We start from the raw sequence: 22,157 nt of genomic DNA, 5'->3' as shown, positions 1-22,157 counted from the left end.
CTGGACTCAGATCATCTCAGGCCATTTTTGATGGCCTCACCACTTACTAAAGGGTGACTTGGACAAGTTGCTTAATCTTTCTGCTCTTCAGTTTTCTTATCTGCAAAATGGGGTTGATGATGATAATAACAAAACATCCCCCACTGGACTGTTGTGAGGATTTAATGATACAGGAATAACAATAATAGCAAATACAAGCAGTGCTTACATGCACTGGGCTAAGCGTCACATGTACTTTAACTCATTTAACTTCACCCCGGCGCTGGAGATGGCTACTTCTGTTGTTTGCAGCTCACAGATATGAAAACTGAGGTTCAAATCTAGCAGTCTAGAGTCAGACTCTGAGCTCATGATTGCTCCACGATGCTCCTCTCAGGAGACACATGAAGGGCTTGGGGCAGATTGAGTACCTGGTCAGACTGAAGTAATCCTTAGCTGTTATCACCCAGAAGAGCAGGTAGAAAAAGAGAGGTGAGCACGGGAACTAACAATACCGAATTCTGTCAAAAGGCAAAAATGTATCAGCTGTGTTGCGGGGCTAGGCTACTGTGAGGTTGAGTGGCCCTGAAGGCAGGCGTGTTATCTCTCCCTGTATGTCCCCACCTCCAATGTCACGGGGGGCTGGCAAGTGAAAGGAACAAGGAGCTCCAGCAGCAGTGGTTGGATCTTTGGTTTTTTAGGAGGAAATATCTCTGTTTCAAGTAGCAGCAACCCACCCCCACTGCCTCAGTAAAAAGAGAATCTACTGAACGGTGGTGGGTTCTCTCACAATTAGTGGGTACCCTCAGGGGTAGAGCACATGCTTAGCATGCAGGAGGTCCTGGGTTCAATCCCCAGTACCTCCATTAGAAACAAACAAATTTTTACTACTCAGCCATAAAAAAGAATAAAGTAATGCCATTTGCAACAACATCGATGGACCTGGAGATCATCATAATAAGTGAAGTAAGCCCGAAAAAGAAAGAAAAATACCATATAATATCACTTACATGTGGAATCTAAAAAAGAAAGAACTTATTTACAGAACAGAGACAGACTCACAGACATAGAAAACAAACTTAAAGTTACCAGTGGAGAAAGGAGGCGGGGAAGGATAAATTGGGAGTTCGGGATTTGTAGACACTAACTGATATATATAGAATAGATAAACAACAAGGTCCTACTGTAGAGCACGGTGAACTATATTCAATACTTTGTAATGGTTTATAATGAAAAAGAATATATATATGTATATATAAATGAATCACTATGCTGAATACCAGAAATTACCACAACATTGTAAGTCGACTATACTTCAATAAAAAAGAAAAAAAAAACTTAGCAGGTGCCCAAAGGTGCAGGCTGGGAAAACAGGCAGGAGCTGGGGAGGAACCTGGGAGAGCTGGGCGGTATCCTTTGCTTCTCCTGCTGGAATCCACTGCCATGGCTGCCCCACGGGAGCGTCTCATCACCCCTTCATCTCCCAGGTTGGAGCTGAGGAGTGCCTGGGCTCCTGGCTCCCAGGGGGTGGGAAGTACCAGGGTGTTCAATTCTAACCAGATGTTTCTGCCTGAGGAAGACTCTGAGCCTGCAGCCCTTTCTATCCTAGCGAAGGGTCGTGGTGAGTGTTAGAACAGTGTTAAAGATACGCTAAAACCCTACTGAGACTTTCTCTCGTACAAACCATATATAATGCTAAAATGCCACTTTGAATTAGGGGATTCTTTCAAATCAATGGATATTTTATTAAATTCATCAATAATTATGTGGCTTTGAAAAATAGTGGTAGGTAAGTAGGCAAGAAGTATTCACTCTGCTTTCACCCAGATAATGAATGCGTGGTGAATTTATACATCAGAGGACAGGGGCTGTCACAGGTGATGGAGATTAGGAGGATCTGAGTCCTCAGCCCCCTAACTTCCATATCCACCAGACAGGACTAGCTACATAATTTGCAAGACCCAGTGCAAAGGGAAAAACCCAGGGCCCTTTGTTAAAAAAATGTATTAAGAATTTGCATATAATGCCAATAGAACATCAAACCAAATGTGGGGACCCTCTCAGTGTGGGGTCCTGGACAACCACGCAAGTTACATGCACACGAAGCTGGCCCTGCCGCTAGGGGATTCTCTCCAGACAGGAGCGTGGCTGGATGCTGGGCCATGGTGCCTCCACCAGGATGCCCTTTATTCATTCTAAGAAGTTACATGTGCAGGGTGACAAGTGATTTCAGTTAGGTTTCATGACACATGAGGCTCAAAAAGTTTCCCATTGACCCTCTTTTTTTCCTTTTCTTAAGAGAATTTACAGATCATTTTCTCAGTATTTGGGGCACTGGGAAAGTCACAGTTCCAACCTTCATAGAGCTCACAGTCTAGTGTGGGATATAGTTTTCCAAGCAAACAATTAAAATCCAGTGTTCTCCCTTATAAGGGAGGCATGTGAAGGGGCATTTTGTAGAAGGACCCCTCATCGGTGTGGGGAAGGTGAGAAAGGATCCTCGTTGGGCCCTTCCAAATAGGGACTTTGTAGCCCAGGTTCCGATGGTGTTAGAAAAAGTCAAACAGGCACAGCTGGACTGTGGAGGCTGGGTGTGTGCAAGGCCCGGCCAGTACTAGGGAGCCCGGCCATGGGACTGCTCGCTGCCCCGTGGGACATGATTGGGCCCTGAATGACAGCAGTGTGCCTGGCTCTCCTGGAGAAGAGGGGGTGGACCCAAGAGTTAGTGCAGAGGTGGAATCAGCTGTCCTCGGTGACTGAGTAGAGGTGGGTGGGTATTAAAGCTGGAAGAAAATCCTAAAACGACTAATTGGCTTCTGACTTTGGGCAGATGCACAAACACAGTAAGAAAGCCAGTTTGGAGGGAAAGGTTATGCATATTAATAGTAATTTTGCAAGTCAGTAAAGTTATTGGGAGAGCTACATATCAGTAATGCTCTTCTGACTTTTACATCACACCTCTCCTTCCCCTCATCATGACCCTCCCTCCATCACCACATAAACCAAAACACAAATGAATCACCAACGTCTTCAGTAGAAATACATAGAAATGAAAAACAAACCAGCAGAATGAAGTGAATATAGATTGGTTATTCCACCTCTGAAGCAATGAAAATAACACACTACGGGTAAAGGAAATTTCAGGTTTATAATTGTTTCTAGTTCTGTGATCAAGGGCAAGCATCCTAATATAAATGTTTTTAAAAAATGGAAATAATTTCGCTGACTTTTATCACCAGACTTATTTATTTACATTTTTAACAGACTGCAATAGATGAACTCAGGTACTTAGTTAAAAGGTATGGGGGCTGGGAGAAGGAAGGAGGATCATTCTTAAGTTCAGCCAAATCTTGAAATTAAAAAAAAAAAAACACCCTTAATGGGTTAATTGCTTAATAGTCACCTTGTGTGCACAGGTATCCTTGAAATGATTAACAGGAGGAAAAGATTGGTGGCAGTCGTAACATTCCCCTTATTAGGAGAGCATTTGGGGTAGACTCTGTAATGCAGTCTGAAAGTAGTTGCTAATCAGATTTCTGATTCTGGAAGAATGTGGAAGCCCAGCCACACCACCTGAGCGGTCATTAGCATTAAGCTACACCACGTCCGTTTCTCATTTCACACTTTATCGACCCCTTAGTTCCACCTCAGCAGTAATGGGGGGAAACTCTTCAGGTATTCATATATGCCAAATCACACTGGGTACTCTCGGGGGGAAAATATTCCTTTGCTAGAACCTGGCAAGTGAATTCTTGTCTGCTGAAATACACACCAGTGTTCAAGTTAACCCAGAGTTGGTCTTAAAGCAAGTCCTTGGCTTTCCTTGCATGCTGTGTTGAGGACTCTGATGCCGTGGGTTGCCACCTTGAAGCCATGTGCTTTTCTTGGTATCTGGCTTTGGGAGACAGCACGGGCTCCGCTCGGGCTGAGACAGTTCATTCTCGTAGATTCTCAGCTTGCTTTGATAGCTTCCGTGGACGGGTGCTGCTGTGGCACTAGGCAGGGGGAGATCAAGAGAGAGCTGTTTCTACTGACCTGTTACATGATGTGATAAGACACTTTTCATAGAAGTGATTGCTCAGTGGTTTTGGTACTTGAGTGCTTCTACCTGCAAGGCTGGGCATCTGGGGAGTGTGCATTACACAGTGAGGCCCGAAGATACAGCGCCTCCCTTTCTCTGCCTTGCGCACGTTGGCTTCGTCAGAGGCCAGGTATCTAGTGGCATGCGCGTCCCCTTTGGTGAAGGGTCTGGACTGGCTTGAGAGGATTCATGTGTGGGAATTGCGGTGATTATTTCTTACAGGAACCCATCTCTGTATGTTTTGAACCCACGAAAGCAGACTTCTCTCTAGAACAATATCTGACTCAGAATGATTCCACCTCATGACAGGCCATGCTTTTGGGATTGAAGAATGACCAACTTGATTTGGGTTCTAAAGACTTAATCAAGCATCTTCTGAAATGGGATTATTCACATTCCTGAGGCACGTGAAGCAAAACGAGAATCTGCTCCAACATTTTTGCTGGAAACAGATGGAAGTTTTTTAACCTGCCTGTAGAGGAGGATGCCAGGTGCCCAGGCGGACAAAGAAGTAACCTTTCTGGGAGGGCTGGCAGGCAGAGGGTATGGATGGAGTCAGAGATTGTACTTTGGAGCCAGAGCAGGATGGTTGCTGGCTCTGGAGGAATCGTTGTGAGGATTTGTGCCAAAGTGTCAGGCCATGAAAAGCCTCAGCCTTGAATAATTTCTGGATGACTGAGTATAGAGCTCGTCAGGACTAAATCAGCTTCAAACCTCCTGCAGAATTAGTGACCATCATTGTTTGGGTATCAACCCCTGGGTGTGTGGGGGCAGAGCCTTAGTTGCTAAATGAGGGGGAATAAAACGACCTGCTCCACTGGGTCCTACTTGGACAGCCTTCAGATTAACTGCAGAATGTGTTAATCCAGGTACTGCAAAAACTTCCTTCTAGAAAGCAGGACTATTGAGTTTACTCAAATGCCTCTTCGACCAAGGAATGCGGTTGTTTTGCTTTCTTCTCCCCACCTCAGGGAAGCTGTCTCGTGGCTCTCTGGGGCAGGGAGTCTTCCAGCTGGTTGGGGGCGGGGGGCATCTCTGGGAGCCAAGAGAGTGGGATGTGAATGCAGGAAGAATGCAGGAGGGACGTGAGACATCATTCCCATGTCTAATGTCCCTCCTTGGTGGGGCCTTTCATGGCTGCCCAATATAATCTATCCCCCACCCCAGGCACTGTCTACCCCACCATTCTGATACATCATTCGGCTCTGTTTCCATATATATTATAGCACTTCTTTTTATCTAAAGTTATCTTGTTCATTTAAGTATTTACTAGCTTAAGATCTCTTCCCCACCTAGACTGTAAACTCCAGTAGAACAAGGATCCCGTCTGTCTTGTTCGCTGCTCTGTCCTCCCCTACTAGACAGTTCCTGGTCTACAGCAGGTGCTCATAAATATTTCTTGAATGAATTTCTGAATGCACTGGGTGGGTACATTCTCCAGAGCCTCATACTTAAAAAAAAAATGTAGACATTTGGGTTAGTAATTTTACTAAGATGAATTATTTGGTTTCGGGCTTTCTGTAGATAGAAGATACCAGAAAATTAACTCTACTCTGAATGACCCAGAGCATCATTATATAAATGTTGGTTATTACACTGAGAGATTATCCGGTTCTACTGAGTGTATGAGTTTTTTTTTTTTTGCATCGACACAAACCACTATGATTGTTGAGTTTTGGCTCTGCCTTCTATGACTTTTCTCTCTTTATTTTGGCCAATCAGCTCTTCTTTCTATCACTGAAGTACCTACGACAGCTGTTCTCCTACTATTCATTTATAATTTTGATGAAAGAATAGTTGAACTTGGGAGAGATGAATATAAAATACAAGTAAATAGGTCCTATCTAGGAAGTAAGAGAATCTCTAATTTTTGTGAGTGTTAAAATATCCTTGGTGGCATTTACTGAAGTTAATTCAGAATTTTTTTTCCACCTCTAGTTCATGGAGGAATTTTGGTTGCAAGCAACAGAAACTGATGTTGGTTAGTTCAAGAAAAAGGAGACTTTTTTGGAGTCCTGTGGGGGAGTTCATAGAAAAGGATTCTATGTCACCAAAGAGCTTATGGTCTATGTGAAGAAATTACGTCAAACTAGTTTGAGGCAATGTATTAGTCAGGTTCTCCAGAGAAACAGAACCAATAGAATAGTCAGCTATCTATCTATCTATCTATCTATCTATCTATCTATCTATCTATCTATCATATGATATGAGAGATTTGTTATGGGGATTGACTGGTGATCATGGAGGTGGAGAGGACCCAGGATCTGCCATCTGCAGGCTGGGGAAGAGCAGGAAAGCTGCTGGTGGAATTCAGTCCAAGTTTGAAGACCTGAGAACCAGCAGTGCCAATGTCTGAGGCCTCAGCTCAAATGTGAGAGCAAATTCACCCCTTCTCGACCTCTTTGTTCTATTTAAGCCCTTAGGGACCTGGATGATGCATTGGTGAAGTGATACTCTTTACTGAGTCTACCCATTCAAATGCCTCCTGGATGTCCTCCAGGATGTCTCCTGGAGGCATCCCCACAGACACACCTGGAAATAATGTTTCACCAGCTTTGTGGGTATCCCTTAGCCCAGGCAAGATGACACATAAAATTAACAATCACAGGCAATAATAGAATAGTCATCATAATGTCCTTTCAGTGGAGTCTCCAAATTAGTTACATAGACTCCAAATGAGCCAGGAATTCTAAGGAAGGAGGGGTCCCTGTACACTAGGGAGATCAGATGAAGCTTTTAAAAAGCGATGTGATGGGATGTGGAGCCCAAGGGGGTTGTAATTCATCTAAGCAGAGAGGAGGGTGTATGTGGGCAAATGATCAAGCCTCAGGGAACAGCATGAGCAAAAGAATGAGAATAGATCCTGTGCAACCTTTAAGGTAAATGAATAAACCAGTCTCTCTGGTGTGGAAGTTTCCAGAAGGGGAGTAATGAGAGGCAAGCAGGAAAGGAAGATCAGGCTGAATTAGATGGGGCCTTGCATGCCATGCTAAGGATGTGGGGGAATGTCCACAGCTCAGCAACTGGCCGGATAGGATGGAGCAGAAACAGATCATCAACATTTAACCAGTATCTGCAGTCTCTTCCATATACCTGTGGAATTCACACCCTGGCCTTGAAAGCGTGACTTGCCTTCTTTATCTTCCAGATAGAAAGTGACCACAGGAAGATCTGTTGTCATTTCTTCCCCAGAATTCCATAATTTTGGTTTGAAGCCTATTCCCCAATTCAGAATGTGCCTAAATCCTAAATCCCAGACAAAATGAACTTGGCCTTGAAGAGCAGTAGTTTTTGTCCTTGAATGCAGGCCAGTCATTCCAGATAATAATTACAACAGTAGTGGCTGAAATTTGTTGAACACTGATTACGTGCCAGGTACTCTTCTAACAGCTTAAGAATATTTATTTAATCCTCTTTTGCATTATTGTATTTCCTGGTTTATAGATGAGGAAACTGAGGCACAAGAAGCTTACAGCTAGTCATTGGTAGAGTTGGGAACCCAACCCAAAATCCTCTCATAAATTCCATACTTTTAATTACCAGGGCTGAGGCCCCAGAATGCTTGAGGTTTGTGGGGTAACTGGACTGCTTCCTGAAAGTGGAAAAAGGAGTGCTGGTAGCCAGTTTCACCTCTCTCCAGGGCCTGGCACTTGGTGTAATTCTGTCAATTGCTTTGCAGATGCTAATCAAATCCTCTTGAGAAAAAGATGTAGGTTTCTTGTTTTTTTCAGAGGTTCTTCATTGGATGGGTGAATGGATGATAGGTAGATGGATGGATGGATGATGGATGAAGGACAGATAGGAAAAGTGGTCCATTTCAGGGTATCATGTAGCTCACCTAATGTCTCAAAAAAGCACTATACTCTCACTGAATGCAAATGCCCTCCCCACAATAATATTTTTTTTAAAAGGGAATATAGCCCAGGGAAGAAGAGAAAATTAATAACTGACCCTTCCTTTTAACCAATTGTTAGTGGTCTGCACTTTGGATTTGAATATTTATCATTTAATAAGTTGAATCCTGACTCAAAGATGTACACGTAGCATTCAAAGGAAAAGTTTTGGGGGCTTTCTCACTGTACTAGGTGCTGAAGATACAACAATGAATGGGACAGATGTGGCACCTGTCTTCTCATCTACTTCTGCAATTAAACAAGATATTTTGTGAGAATATGCCTGAAAGCTAGTATGTGCTCAATCCGTGTTGGTGAAATGAAAAATGAGTTAGTGAAAATCATAAAACTAGCAATTTCTATGAAATCTCCTCATTCCATGTTTTCCAGTCTTTTATCATTTGCATACCATCATCATGATTTTTGCCTTATATACAAATTACATTACTATTACTTATTGAATATTCATTCTTAAAGTCTAATCACTTGGTTTTTGCCTAAAAAAAAATGTATTTGAAATGAAGACATCCTATAACTGCTACAACTTGAAAATCCTTATCCCTTGCTATTAAATATGCATACTAGAAAAAATAAAACAGTGATTTTATTCAATTCTAGCCAGATATTTCTGCTTAGGGTCAGTTGTGAGGCTGAGGGCTTTTTTCTATTGTGTAATATAAGAGAGCTTAGCAAGTGTTAGAAAAGTGTTAAAGACATGCTAGTATCCAATTGAAACTTTACCTAGTACCAAATACAAATGATGGCAAAATACCCTTTAGAATTAAAAAGCTCTTTCAATGAATGTGGATTTTATTAAATTCAGCTATGACCACGAAGCTTTGAAAAATATCAATAGAAAAATATGTTGACGTTATACATGTAGCTCTCAGACTTGATGGATACGTGCGTTAGGAAACAGGGACTTGGTCTCATTTGCAACTGTCTCTTAGTCTTCTAGGGCTGCCAAACAAAGCACAACAGACTGGGGAGCTTACATAATAGACATTTGTTTTTTCACAATTCTAGAGGCTAAAAGTCCGAGATCAGGGCGGCAGCAGATCTGTTTCTTCTGAGGTCTCTCTCCTTGGCTTATAGATGATCATTTTCTACCTGTGTCTTTCCATGCTCTTCCTTCTGTGTCTGTCTGTGTCTAAATTACCCTCTTCATATAAGGATACCACATATATTGGATTAAGATCAACCCAGATGACCCCATTTTCACTCAGGTACCTCTTTAAAAACCCTGTCTCCAAATACAATCACATTGTAAGGTGCTGAGGGTTAGGACTTCAATATGTGAATTTTGGGTGGACACAATTCAGCCCAAAGCAAACCATATCCTCTCTAGCATCTAGAACTGTGCTTGGCAGATAGTAGATGCTCAGTAAATGTTTGTTGAATGAGTGAATGGGAGAATGAGTGGATGACCCTGCAGCCCCCTGGGGGTCTATGTTATCAGAAGATTCCACTGGCTTAATATTGTTTAACCTTTTTAGGAATGTTTTTCATGGTTGCCTATGAGTATTTAGTAGCTTGATGGCCATAAAGAAAGCTATTCCCAGTAAGTTCACAGCAGTACAAAGGACCTGTTTTACCCATTATAGACTCATTCATTCATTCATTCAATAAGTGTTTATCTAGAAGGGATGACTAATGGATCCTGACTTCTTTCTCTGTCTTCATTCTCTTGGTTTCATCTCTAATTATGGCATAAGTCTTGGTCCACATCCAGTACCCAGGAATCCCTAACAGATTACATGTCTATCTGCAGACCTTGATCTGGCCAAAGTCTTAGAAATTTCATGAGGCCCCATGCCTGTCCAGCCCTGGCTCACATTAGTGTCACCTAGGAAACTTAAAAAAAATTTTATTGCCCAACTTCTGTGCGGACCAATTGAATTGTAACCTCTGGAGGAGGGACCTGGGTATCAGTCAACCTCCCCACATGATTCCACTGTACAGCAAGCACTGGGAACCAAAGAACTCCATGCCCCTCTGGAGAATCAACAGATCATGTAACTGCAAATTCCAGGCACCCCCACGTGCTTCAGTCTCCAAAAGATGTCACCTTCCTGCTTTGACCATCCTTACTAACTCTCATTTTCCTACATGAAGATACACTTGTCCATCCATTCAACCAAGACTCATTGAGCACTAATGTAGGAACTATTGGGAGAAAAATAGAAACATGGCATGGTCTCTACTGTTTCAAAAAAAAAGCTTACAGTCTTGTAGGAAAACCAGAAGTATGAGTATTTGCTGAATATTATGCTATTCATTCGTTCATCAATTATTTTTGAGTGTCTATTGTGTACCGGGCTTGGCGGTACAGAGGTGAGCAAGAGAGCCAGTGCCCAACCCCATGGGATTGACAGTCTGGCAAGAAAGAGAGAGGTTAAACAATAGTAAGGTGTGGTGTATGTTATACAGAGAAGAACAAAGTAATCTGGATACACACACCATGGGACTTACTTTGGTTTAGAGGAAAGAGAACATTTCCTTGAGAAACTGATATGTAAGCTGAGATCTTGAAGATGAATAGGAGTCAACCAGACCAGTGCCCTGCTCTCTTAAGAGCTGAAATCATGTTTATTTTATTCCCAGCGCCTGGTTCATGTCAAGGACTCAGTAAATCTTTATTGAATTAATAAGTGAACGAATGGTGAAAAATTCAGGGGCAAGTTTAGCATGTCTGAAGCAGGAAGTGTCAGAGGGAAAATTTCAAGGTTTACAACTGGAGGAGTAGGCAGGGGCTAGATCAGGAAGTCTTGCAAACCATAAAAAGGAGTTTAAACTTTATCTTGGGGTCAAGGAGAAGCCACTGAAAATTAGGCAGAGTAGCAACTGGCTAGATTTGTGTTTTAAAAGCATCACTTCGGCTGTGACATAGGATTGGATTGGAGGGGAGTGGGAAATTGGCAGCCAGCAGTTGTGTGATGGGGCAGGAGTGATGACGGTCTGTCTGCTTGAGGGAGTGGAGAGATGAGGTTTATCAATGCAGAATATATTGGGTTAGAGGTGGGTTGAATGGATTAGGGGTGAGGGAGGAAGCGAGGTGATCTCTGGGCAGATGGTTTAGGAAGCTTACAGGACGATGATGTTATGATGCTGCTGGAGGTAAAGATGCAGTGTTTATCATCAGCCACGCTGAGTTTGGGCTGCCCATGAGCCACTGAAGTGGAAATGCCCCACCGGCAGCCGTTGGATGTACTGGGAGCTCATGAGAGAGGCCTGATCTGGGGGCAGAGTTGTGGGACAACTGGGCGTAGAGGGGACAGTTGAAGCTATGAGTGGTGAGGTCACTGGGAGGATTGTGTAAAGGGAGAGGGAGACAGACTGAGTTATTTCCCATTTTGCAACTGCCTTGGCCGCAGTCAATAAGCTATTGTTCTGGTGGAGGCTTGCACCACGCTTCCTTCACACGTGGGATGCTACCTAAGTCAAAAACTGACTTTTGGGACTTGTTAAACCCTTTGACTAGTACACATAATAGCTACCACTTACCAAACAACAATGTATGTGTGTGGCAACCTGGTACTTTTTAGCTGTGTGTCTTTGGGGAAATTACTTAGCTTCTATGTTTCTCAGTTTCCTAACCTTTAAATAAGGCTAAAAGCACTTACTTTGTAGGGTTGTTGTGAGGGTTGAATGAGTTACTATATGTAGGCTCCTGGAGCAGTTAATGGGACATCATAAGCACTATCCAAAATTGATTCTTTATTACTATTGCTATTTTATCCTTCCAATTTCTCTGCACAATAGGAATCAGTTACATCATTTTTAGGATGAGGAAACAGGCTCAGAGAGATAAAACAACTTGTCTGGGATCCACCCTAAACTTTAAGGACTTTCGGTCATAAGAAATAGAAATCCATTCCAGCTCATTACAGGGGATGTATACCCATTGTCTCATGGATCCCAAGCACGTGATGTAACTGTGAATGTCAATCAGGACCTCTTACTTGTAAACAAGAGAATGCAAGTCTGGTTTTGCAAAAATGAAGGAAAACTTAAAGGAAGAATGATGGGGGCACACAGAGCTTATGGCTGACTGCAGGTGGAGCATGGCCCAAGGCCACGTGGAAGGGAAACGCAGGAAGCCCAGCAGGAACAGCCTGGACAGGCCGCACCGTCCAGTCCACTGGGGAGAATGGCGCCGGTCAGTCACTTGCCATTGTTTTTGTTCAGCTCAGGACATGAGCCTGTACATGGCAGTCCCTGGGATGGGCAGAAGGATCTGGCTCCCCACTAACATAGTGAGGTGAGTGCCTAGGATGACTTATCCCTGCAAGATGAATCACAATGGAGAGAGGTCATTCCTCCGAAGGAAACAGGGGCATCATTTGGAAGATGATGGGCACAAGACAGTGAAAAATATACAATAAACCTGCTCTTGACCAGAAACTGACCAGGGACAGAATCGCCCGTGGGACCGTCTCTGAGTCCCATTTTGAGCCCTCTTTTCATTTCTGCTCCATTCATTTCTCTCTCTTTCCCTGAAAACTGACTTTCTCGGCATCCTAGGTTAAAAATGGCTGCCTGCAGCCTCAGGATTTCTTGACTGGTCCAGCCACAGCGGGACTGAATATCTTAGCACAATTTCAACCTTGCAGGCAAGGGACTGATTGATCCAGCTCAACTCAGTTGTCTACTTCTGCTCCAAATAGTTGAGGTCGGGGTGTGGGTGGCAGGGAGCAGAGACAATTTGAACGTTAACAATGGGGATTGGGGGAGGGGAGCTCTCTGCAGGACAGGATTAGGTTCTGTTCCTAGAGTGTGAGTCCCAGTCTGTGGCATTTGTAAGTTCTTGCTTGTATTAAACTGTCTTCAATAGTAGTTCAATCCTTTGTTGTCTCCAGACCAACCTTGGGGGAGCTGGCCTAGCCTGGGGTTGCCCCTAGTATTGACAGTCTTCAGAGACCCTAGCAGATCTGCAAGACAGTGATGACAAGACACTTGCCCTGTGAGGCCAGGGACAGAAGTGACCATGCTTGGGTGAGGCAGTCCCGGAGATGGAGGAGGAGGAGGAGGAGGGTGGAGGGAGCAGGAGGAGTGTGCGCAGAATTTGGGACCATGTGTTCTGTGGGAAGATGTACAAAAGGAATGAAGGTCCAGTTCCCTGCCTTGGGGAATGGTACCCTGGCATGCTGCCAGTTAACTGGGACTCCAGCTCTTGGGGTCTGAGACTGAATCCAGGGATGGAAGAGAGAGTCGGAGGACAGACCCAGAACGGAGGTGTTAGAACCCAAGAGGGGACGGAGGGAAACATCAGCCCAACTCCTCTACTCCACAAACTCAGGATCAGGGATATGGGGCCTCCCCAGAGCTGGGCCCTGCCCTTAGTTCTTTAGACTTTTCACCTGGGACACTCCTCACCCCTAACACTATCTTCTGTGTTTACTTTTAGAATAATGCTTTATTCTGAGTTTCTCATCTAACCAGAAGGAAAGACGTGATCTTCCCTCAGCAGGGCTGTGGGTTTGGTGTCACCTTAGATTCCATAGTTAATCCCAAATGTGAGCTATTGGCTGTGATGTTCCTTTTTCCCCTCCAATGAACTGAGAGAGTGGTCAGGCCAGTTACAGCTCCTCTGCATTCTTTGGAAGCTATCTTGTGAAGCTTGTTCTTGAATCCAGACCATCAGGAAAAAAACTTCTAGACCCAGTATCACTCCAGGTCTATCTGAGACTAATGGAAATTCAGACATCCAGGGAATCTAGAATGCAGCCCAAAAGGTGAATTAACCCGGGAAAGCCTGGACCCTCTCTCCAGCAGGGGAAGACCATCCCGGGGGACCTGCCAAGATTTTGCTGAAACTGAACTTGTTTAGAGACTAATTCATTCCAGGATTCTCCTGAAGGTAATTCATAAGCCTTTCTTTTCTTTTTTTATTCTTGAACTTTAGTGTTAGCATTTATTTTTGAATAGGTAATAATTATATTCAGATGGCTCAAAGTTCAAAAGTGCAAGAGGATACGCAGTGGAATGTTTCCCTTTCCCCAGGCAGCCAACTCCATCCCGTAAAAGCAGCCAGTGGTAATTGGTCATTTGCCTCCTCCTGGGGAGAACCTGCCTGATGAACATGAGTTGTTGGTGCAGAGAATTTTCTGTAAGAGAAAGTGTTAGCTGGAATTCATTCCTCTGAACGCTAGCTGCACTGAGCACCTTCCAGAGCTGCCAAGAGGCAACGGACAGAAGATCAGCTCTGAGGGCGGGTGTGGAATCCCTAACGGGCCTGTTGCTCCTTGTGGGATCTCAGCCAAGTCCTGGTCTTGCGCTGACTGGCCCCGTCTACAGAATCCAGAAGGAGCAAAAGACCCTCTTTCACAAACCGGTTGAGAAGGGGAAATGATCTCACATGAATTCCTGGCACATTCTCAGGCATGTGTGTTGTACAAGTAATTTTTGACATTACCTGTTTATACACTGACTTCCCCACTTGAACATGGGCCCCTGAAGGGCAAGGCTGTGTCCGTCACCAGCACCGCTGGATGCCCTGTCAGCATGTGGCAGACACTCAATAAATCACCATCACCACTCATGCTTTGAAACACTTGCTGTAGGTGCCAGGCACTATACCCAGCGCAGTGCGGACGACCTCACAATAGCCACTCTGAGGTAGTTGCTGCTCCTGTTCTGGCTATGTAGATGAGGACGGAGGCACAGAGGGGTTGTCCTCCAGCTGCAGAGCAGTCACGCCAGGATTTGATTTCTGGCAGTCTAGGGATGACCAGCTCTTCTTGATTTTCCTAGGACCATCCTGGTTTTAAAATAGAAAGATTTACCTGCCAGCAAGGGCAAATCAGAGGGTCCCAGGCCAGGGTGAAATGAGCAAGGCACTTGCCTCCAGCACAAAATTTAAGGAGTTGACCGAACACTCAGTAATCAAGAGAAATAATATTTTAATGCAATATTTTTAAAATAATTGAAATCTATGCAAGAAAATCCATTGTGAACAATACAACAAAATTTAAATTAAGAAAGGATCAGTGCCTATGAGTGTCACCACCCCTCTGCTTCTGCGGTGAGAATGCATTTGGGTGGGAGAAGCAAGGCCAGAGACAATGAGGGGACAGCATGCGCTGCCTCAGGCAGGCAGTGGAGACAGGGAGGCCAGCCTCTTCTCACGTCTCCTACCTGTTGGAACCTGCAGATCTGTCCTTCTGGTCTTCCTTAGCTTTGGGCAAGTGGGCAGTGGGTCTCTGGGAGCAGTGGGAGTAGCTGCTGCAAAGCAGGAGTGGGCTAGGCTTAGAGGAATTCCAAGAAGTGGTATTGCCTCCAAGAAGTGTGCATGCTGAGCAAGGGGCAGGCTGTGGGAGGAAGGCTGGAGCGCTTTCTCTTGGCATCAGTGGGAGCAAGGCAAGAACTCTGTTGACATATGCTTCAAGAAGTCCATTTGCTGTAGAGGCTGCAGACCCAGGGCTTCCCTGGCAGCCGAGGTCAGAAAGGGAAAGCTATTGCATAGCAGACAAAAGAGTACTGAATAGGAGCGAGGGTGGATGATCATGGAGGGGAGAGGGGAGGCAGAGAAGGATGTTACTGCAGTAACTTGATGTGACTCCTGTCTACCACCTCCCATCTTCATCTTGAATTACATTTGCAGCCATCACAAATGGCTGGGGGTGATGTCTGTAACAAGACTGCAGAGGGCAGGGTCAGTGCGGCCCCCAGATCACTTCTGGATTTCATTAACATTGCATCCGCAGCAAATGGATTCACCCTCTCTTTCTGGGAAGGATGGCTCATTTGTGACAATTAGCCAGTGGTTAAGAGAGTCCAGAGTGATTTTGCTTTTAATTAGATGCTTATTTTTGTACCTGATTTGGTTCTCTGTAGATTCAGGGTAGCAGCAGGTCTCTCCCAAGTGTTATTATAGTGGCTTTGCCACTTGGTAAAGACTTCTGGAGCTCATTTTAGGGCTCTCAGAAAGCCAGATTTTTGATTTTACCCCTGAACTTACTACTTTCTCATTCCTCCCATCCCAGTAAATAGCACCACCATCTATCCAGCTATTCAAGCTAATTCCTGGAAGTCACTGTAGATTTCTTTCCTTTCCTTCTGTCCCATCCCTCAGCGAGTCACATGGTCTTGGCCTCCACACATGGTGACCAAGCGCGAGGCTGGCCAGGGATTTTTCCACGTTAGCACTAAAGGTCCCAGGTCCCAGGAAACCCCTAGGTCCCAGGCCAGCCAGGATGGTCGGTCACCCTAATTAGCTGTGGCCACACTAGTCTGATTTGCACCACTGCATACCCTCCCTGCTTTGGTCTGGACCCCCAGCCATTCTCTACACAGCAGCAGAGCGAGATTTTGAACTGACTCAGGGGTGCTCAGGGGATAGCACCCGCTGCTTGAGACCTTCTGATGCACTTGAACCCACAGCCAGCCCTCAGCACACCTTCTCAGGCCTCGTATGATGGGCTCTGGACTCACTCTCGTCTCTCTGGTACAGCACTTCCCCAGTCACCACACTGGAGCCACTGCCTCATCATGACAGGTCCCCTCACCCTATGACTGCCCTTACTGTCCCCAGACCTCCACATGGGGCCTGCTTTTTTTTTAGTTGAAATATAGTTGATTTGCAATGTTGTCTTAGTTTCTGGTGTACATAGTGATTCAGTTATACATATACGTATATATTCTTTTTCATATTTTTTCATTATAGGTTATTATAAGCTACTGAATATAGTTCCCTGTGCTATACAGTAGGACCTTGTTGTTTATCTGTTTTATATACAGTAGTTTGTATGTGCTATTCCCAACTTCCTAATTAATCCCTCCCCTACTCCCCTTTCCCCTTAGGTAACCCATAAGTTTGTTTTCTATGTCTGTGAGCCTGTTTCTGTTTTGTAAATAAGTTCATTTGTGTCATTTTTTTAGATCCCACATATAGATAATATCATGTGATATTTGTCTTTGTCTGACTTACTTCGCTTAGTATGACAATCTCTAGATCCATCCATGTTGCTGTAAATGGCATTATTTATTTTTTTTTTATAGCAGAGTAAGATTCCACTGTATAAGTATACCATAAGTTCTTTATCCAGTCATCTGTCGATGGACATTTAGGTTGCTTCCATGTCTTGGCTGTTGTAAATAGTGCTGCTGTGAACATGGGGGTGGGGGCCTGCTTCTCATCACTCAGGTCTTAGCACCAGTGTCACCATCTCAGAAAGGGCTCTCCCACCATCCGGATCTAAAGCAGCCCCCCCCCCCCAAACTGTCACACTTTATCCCATAATGCTGTTTTAATCTCCTTATGGATGTGTCACTACTAAAAACAATTGTGTTTTTATTTATTTATAGCCTTTCATCTGTCTGCTTCCCCCAAGACATAAACTCCTCTATAGCAAGGACCTGCTTTCCTTCATTCTCCCCAACACTTAGAAGTGCCCGGCACACAGTTGCTGCTTAATAAGTGAGTGGAAGCAGGGCCTCCCTTCAGAGGTTTCAAATCTGCAGAGGAAATGTTTTCCATCCTCCAGGAACTTTGAGTACTTAAGGGCTGAAGGACACAGAGGCAAAAAGGGGATATGTGATTAGATACTCTTGGAATCGTTCAAAGGAAAAGAAGGTCCCTGAATAGGCTGAGTCCTGAAGGAAAATGGGATTCCCAGAGGCGAAGCTAAGGGCACTTCAAGGGCACTCCCCACGCGAGGCTGCATACAGGAGTCTGCCCTTGGCGTGGCTTTCAGAGTTTGCACGAAGTCACCAGTGCCTGGGGGATGAAATCTCCACGGGAGTAGCAGGGAGCCACTGAAAGCTCTGGAGCAACACCTGAGGGCTGATTTGGGGAAGTCACTCCGGGAGGCAGGGAGACTCATGGGTCTGCCGCAGCACTGACGCTCATGTGAGGACTGGGAGAAAGAAAGCAAACACGGAACACTCAGGGGGGAGAACTGCTAGGTTTTTGTGGCAGTTCAGATCTTTGTGGCACAAAGGAAGGAAATATCCAACCAATTACCTAATTCTATTGACTTCCAATAGAATCAATTAGAATTGATTAATAGGTTTACCATGTTAAGTGAAGTCAGGCAAAGACAAATATCATATCACTTATATGTGAAATCTAAAAAAGTGATACAAACGAACTTATTTACAAAACTGAAGTAGACACACAGACATAGAAAACAAACTTATGATTACCAAAGGGGAAAGGTAGGGGAGGGATAAATTTGGAATTTGGGTTTAACTGGTACACACTTCTATATATAAACTAGATACATAGCAAGGTCCTACTGTATAGCACAGGGAACTGTATTCAGTATCCTGTAATAACCTAGAATGGAATAGAATCTCAAAAAGAATTGATATTATATATATATATATATATAATATATAAATATATATATATATAAAACTGAATCACTTTGCTGTATACCTGAAATATTATAAATCAACTATACCTCAATAAAAAAATTAAAGTAAAAAAAGGAAGCAATAGAATCAGGAGAGTCAATAAAGAAATCAATAGAATTAGGTAATTGGTTGGATTTTTTGCCAAAGGGGAGGGCCCGTGAAAGCTGACACTGTCTGGGTTGCTGGGTAGAGAGGGATCTCTGTGGAAGGAACTGATTTGAGAGGGTCCCTCTGATAACATGGTTTTGCAGACTATTGCATGTGGGGTGCTGGTGGGACGTCCAGGTGATACTCCACAGCAACCAGTAGGACCGGTGGGGCTGGAGAGAAAGATGCACAAGGAACTCCCTCCACAGGAAGAGGTTCTTAAACTTTTGAGGTCAAGGACCTTGTGGATATGAGAAAAGATCTAGACCCACTTCCCAGAAAAATGCGCACATCCGCATATTCAGAAAAACTTGCATTCAAGTTCAACCCAGTTGTCTGGATGGGTGGTTTTTGCTTATTTTTTGTGTGCCCTGGAGATTAAATTTGTGTATGGAAAGGATTATTCTGAAAAGATTTCAGTTTTTAAAATATCATTTTAAATTTGTTCAAGTTTCCATTTTTAAAAACTATTTCTCCCTTCATCTTCTTAGATTCAGTTTATGAATATCTTTGCACTATTTATAAATCTACCAAAGTTTAAGGAACAAATTATAAAATTAGATTATTTACATTTTAAACTTCACTTATACTTTCAATATATTTGGTTTCTTTAAGTTATTAACAATTGTCGAATATAACAAACTTTCCAAGACACCTACATCATTTTTATAAATCTAACAAATTGAACCTTAAAAGGATGGATTTTAAATACTCTTAAGTGTTCCAATATGGTTTACATACTGAATGAAATTTCAATTTAAATGTCCATGCTTAAGTCAATTATACAATTACCTGTTTTAAATTAAAACCTCCATGTTAACCTATTATAGATACTAATATGCTAAATTGTCCTTAACATTTCAAGAAATTAAAATAACATGTATGGACAGATTATCTTTAATGTATCATGAAAATGTTGAGATTCTAGGTGATTTACTTTGCAGCTCCTCTTTATTCTGAATCTCCCCCAGGGGACTCCAGTACTGAGCTTTTTTTTCGTAGTCTTTATCTCAAAAACTCCAAAACTCTAGGCGTAATCCCAGGCATCTGTGTCTCCACCCAGGCTGCTACATTTCAAGATTATATTTCTTTAAATTAGATCTGATTTTGTGGACTTTTTTTTTTTTTTTTTTTGGCTTTAGCATATTTAAATGTCCCTTCTATTTAACCGGGAAGACCTTGACCCTGATGGAATTCTTTCTTCTTCTCTGTGGTTCACATCTGGTAGCACCCCACAGTTCATAGGAAGTACAGTAATGTTGAGTTGGATCCATCAAGGCTCTGCCTGAGGGCAGATAAACCTTGGGCCATGCTTGTGACAGCAGCCAGGCTCTACAAGGCCCATGGATCCCAAGTTATAACCCCCAAAGGGTGTTAACAATTGAGTTTAGAGAAAGCAGAGAAGAGAACGTATTCAAAGGAGGTGAGGGAGTCCTGGGAGGGGATCAACTGTCAGGGGCAGCACACATTAAACCAGAACAATGCAATGTCGCAGAAGCCATGGGTGAAAAGAGTCTCAAGAAAGGAGCATGTATCAAAAATGTCAGAACAACTAGAAAGGTTGAGATGGATGAGGACTCGCGACCAGAAACCACTTGGATTACAAGAGCTTGGCTTCTGAACCTGACCATTAGCTGGAGCTTCTCTGGTCCAGTCAAAGAGGCAGCTGTATGTCTTCACACAGGCGCCATGTTGTCACATCAGACATTTCAAATGTCTGTCAAACTCCCCTAATCTTTTATCCTGGGCTCTGGAAGAAGGAATGGATCATTTTGTCGCTGATAGGTGCAACTGGTGTTCCAGGTTCTTGTCCTGTCCCAGAAAGAATTCAGAGACAGGACTTAAAGGTTAAAAAGGTAAAGTGAGGATTTATTAAAGGATGGATAGTACACTCTCAGGGGAGAGCGGGCAGGCTCAGGTGAGCAGCTGCCCTGAGTTTCTTTGGCAAGTTAGTTACATAGGGTGTAAAGATGAATGGGCGGAATATTCATTGGGGAGGAAAGGGTTTGGGGCCGTATGCTCTGATTATCATCCCAACTCCACCTTCCCAAAGGGAGGAGGGATTTTTGTCCTTATTTAGCCTGGATCGGAAGTGTCATGGCGTCGGTGCGTGATGGGTACTTCTGATCTGCAAGGCTAATTTTATTGAAATGATGGCATAATGAGTAAAAGGTTACATTTGGACACTGGAAATTCCTGCCTTTTCTGACCTTTCTTTTTTGGTCTCCAAGCCAAAAGGTGTAGTCCCTTATCAGCCCGAAGATTCCAGCTTTTCTTTCTCTGCGCAAGGATCCCTGCTGCTCACGTGATGTGTGGTTTCCTGCATTTGGCCTGTGCCTCTCCTTTCTGCCTAATTCCTGCATTTTGGTCTGTGTCCCCCTTTCTCTGCTCATATCTAGCTATCTGCCTGCTCTAACAATTTGACTTTTCTTCTAGTTGCTTTCCTGTGTCTCTTGAAGAAAGGAATTAATTATTCTTTACACTGTTAGCTTCCTAAACAGGCGTAGAGACCTGTGGCACACGGTAGACAGAACACAGATTTCAGGTATAATTTGCAGAATGGCAGCCTCTATCTGCTTTGAAGAAAACAAAAACACTCTAGCTCAGAATTTCTCAACCTTGGTACTAATGAACTTTTGACTGGATCGTCCTTTGCTGGGGACTGTCCTGGGTAGTGCAGGCTGTTTAGCAGCAGACCTAGACCCGACCCACATGATGCCAGTAGCACCCCTTCTTCCAGTTGTGTTCAGGGCCTGGGTGGGGCTGTCGGGCCGTGAGGCGGAAACTGAGTAGAGTAGGCTTAGGGAGGCTGTAGGCATGAGCGGGCTAGTTTACATCTTGGCTTACCTTGTGTAAGGCCCGGTATCTTCCTCACTCTCAGGAAGCAGCAATTTCCAGCTCTTGCCAGTTGCATCCTTTCCCTGTATGAAGATGCTATGGGGTCCAAGAGACCTAGAACCATGGTGTACTTGGTTTCTTCAAGTCCTGGATGAACAGAGCTCGTCTCTGGGAAGGTGGTGGAGAGGGGGTGTCAGATGCTCGGCAGAGAGTGATGAATGAAGTCAGAGTGATCCATCAAGGAGGGCTCAGAGCAAGGGGGAGAGGTCCTGTACCCAGAGTAAGGGGGTCTTCTGATCTGTCATCGAGCTGCCTGCTGGGGGACACCTGTTCAAGAGCTTGGGTCCCATCAGTAGATGGGTCCTCAGCTTCATGCTTAGACCTGTGAGAGATTGTATGAAGCAGTAGTTAATCTCGGTTTGAATCGTGGTTGGACCAGAAACTAACTTTGTAACTTCGGATAGAATATCAAATCCTCTCTGAGTCTAAGCTCTTCATCCATAAACTGGAGATTAAATGACCAGACTGCTTAGAATTGTTAGGACCATTAAATGATGAGTCTTGTGGCTTGCCAGAACATTTAGTGATGAAAAGCAATAGGTTTTGGTATTCTGGGTTCCTGTGCTTTGCCACTTACTAGCTGTGTGATTTTAGATACTCTGCAAAATGTGGATGGAATCAAGTTTATAAGGCGATTCTGAAGATTAAATGAGATAAACCCAAACCCATAAAGATTTAACCCTGGGCTGTGATATATTGCTCTACTCTTGACAAATATGGTGATTTCTGGAGCCCTGGGGATGTTCCATTTACTCACCAGATGCTCCTGCTCCACCTCCCCCTGGTGAAGTGTGGGAAGG

The 22,157-nt window shown here is 43.9% G+C and overlaps 1 protein-coding gene across 1 annotated transcript in view; it reads left to right on the top strand.

Annotated features, from left to right (window-relative positions):
• Positions 1–13,593: 13,593 nt before the first annotated feature.
• SLC34A2 (solute carrier family 34 member 2) overlaps positions 13,594–22,157 on the top strand; it is a 54,041-nt gene continuing 45,477 nt past the window's right edge. The window contains exon 1 of the mRNA XM_064487695.1: positions 13,594–13,813. The gene's annotated coding sequence lies outside the window, so the exon portion shown is untranslated. The remainder of the gene's footprint in view (positions 13,814–22,157) is intronic.

This window comes from Camelus dromedarius, chromosome 1 (assembly GCF_036321535.1).
Source record: "Camelus dromedarius isolate mCamDro1 chromosome 1, mCamDro1.pat, whole genome shotgun sequence".
NCBI classification, from domain to species: domain Eukaryota; kingdom Metazoa; phylum Chordata; class Mammalia; order Artiodactyla; family Camelidae; genus Camelus; species Camelus dromedarius.
Note: the sequence above shows the minus strand (reverse complement) of the source record. Positions and strands in the feature narration are given on the sequence as shown.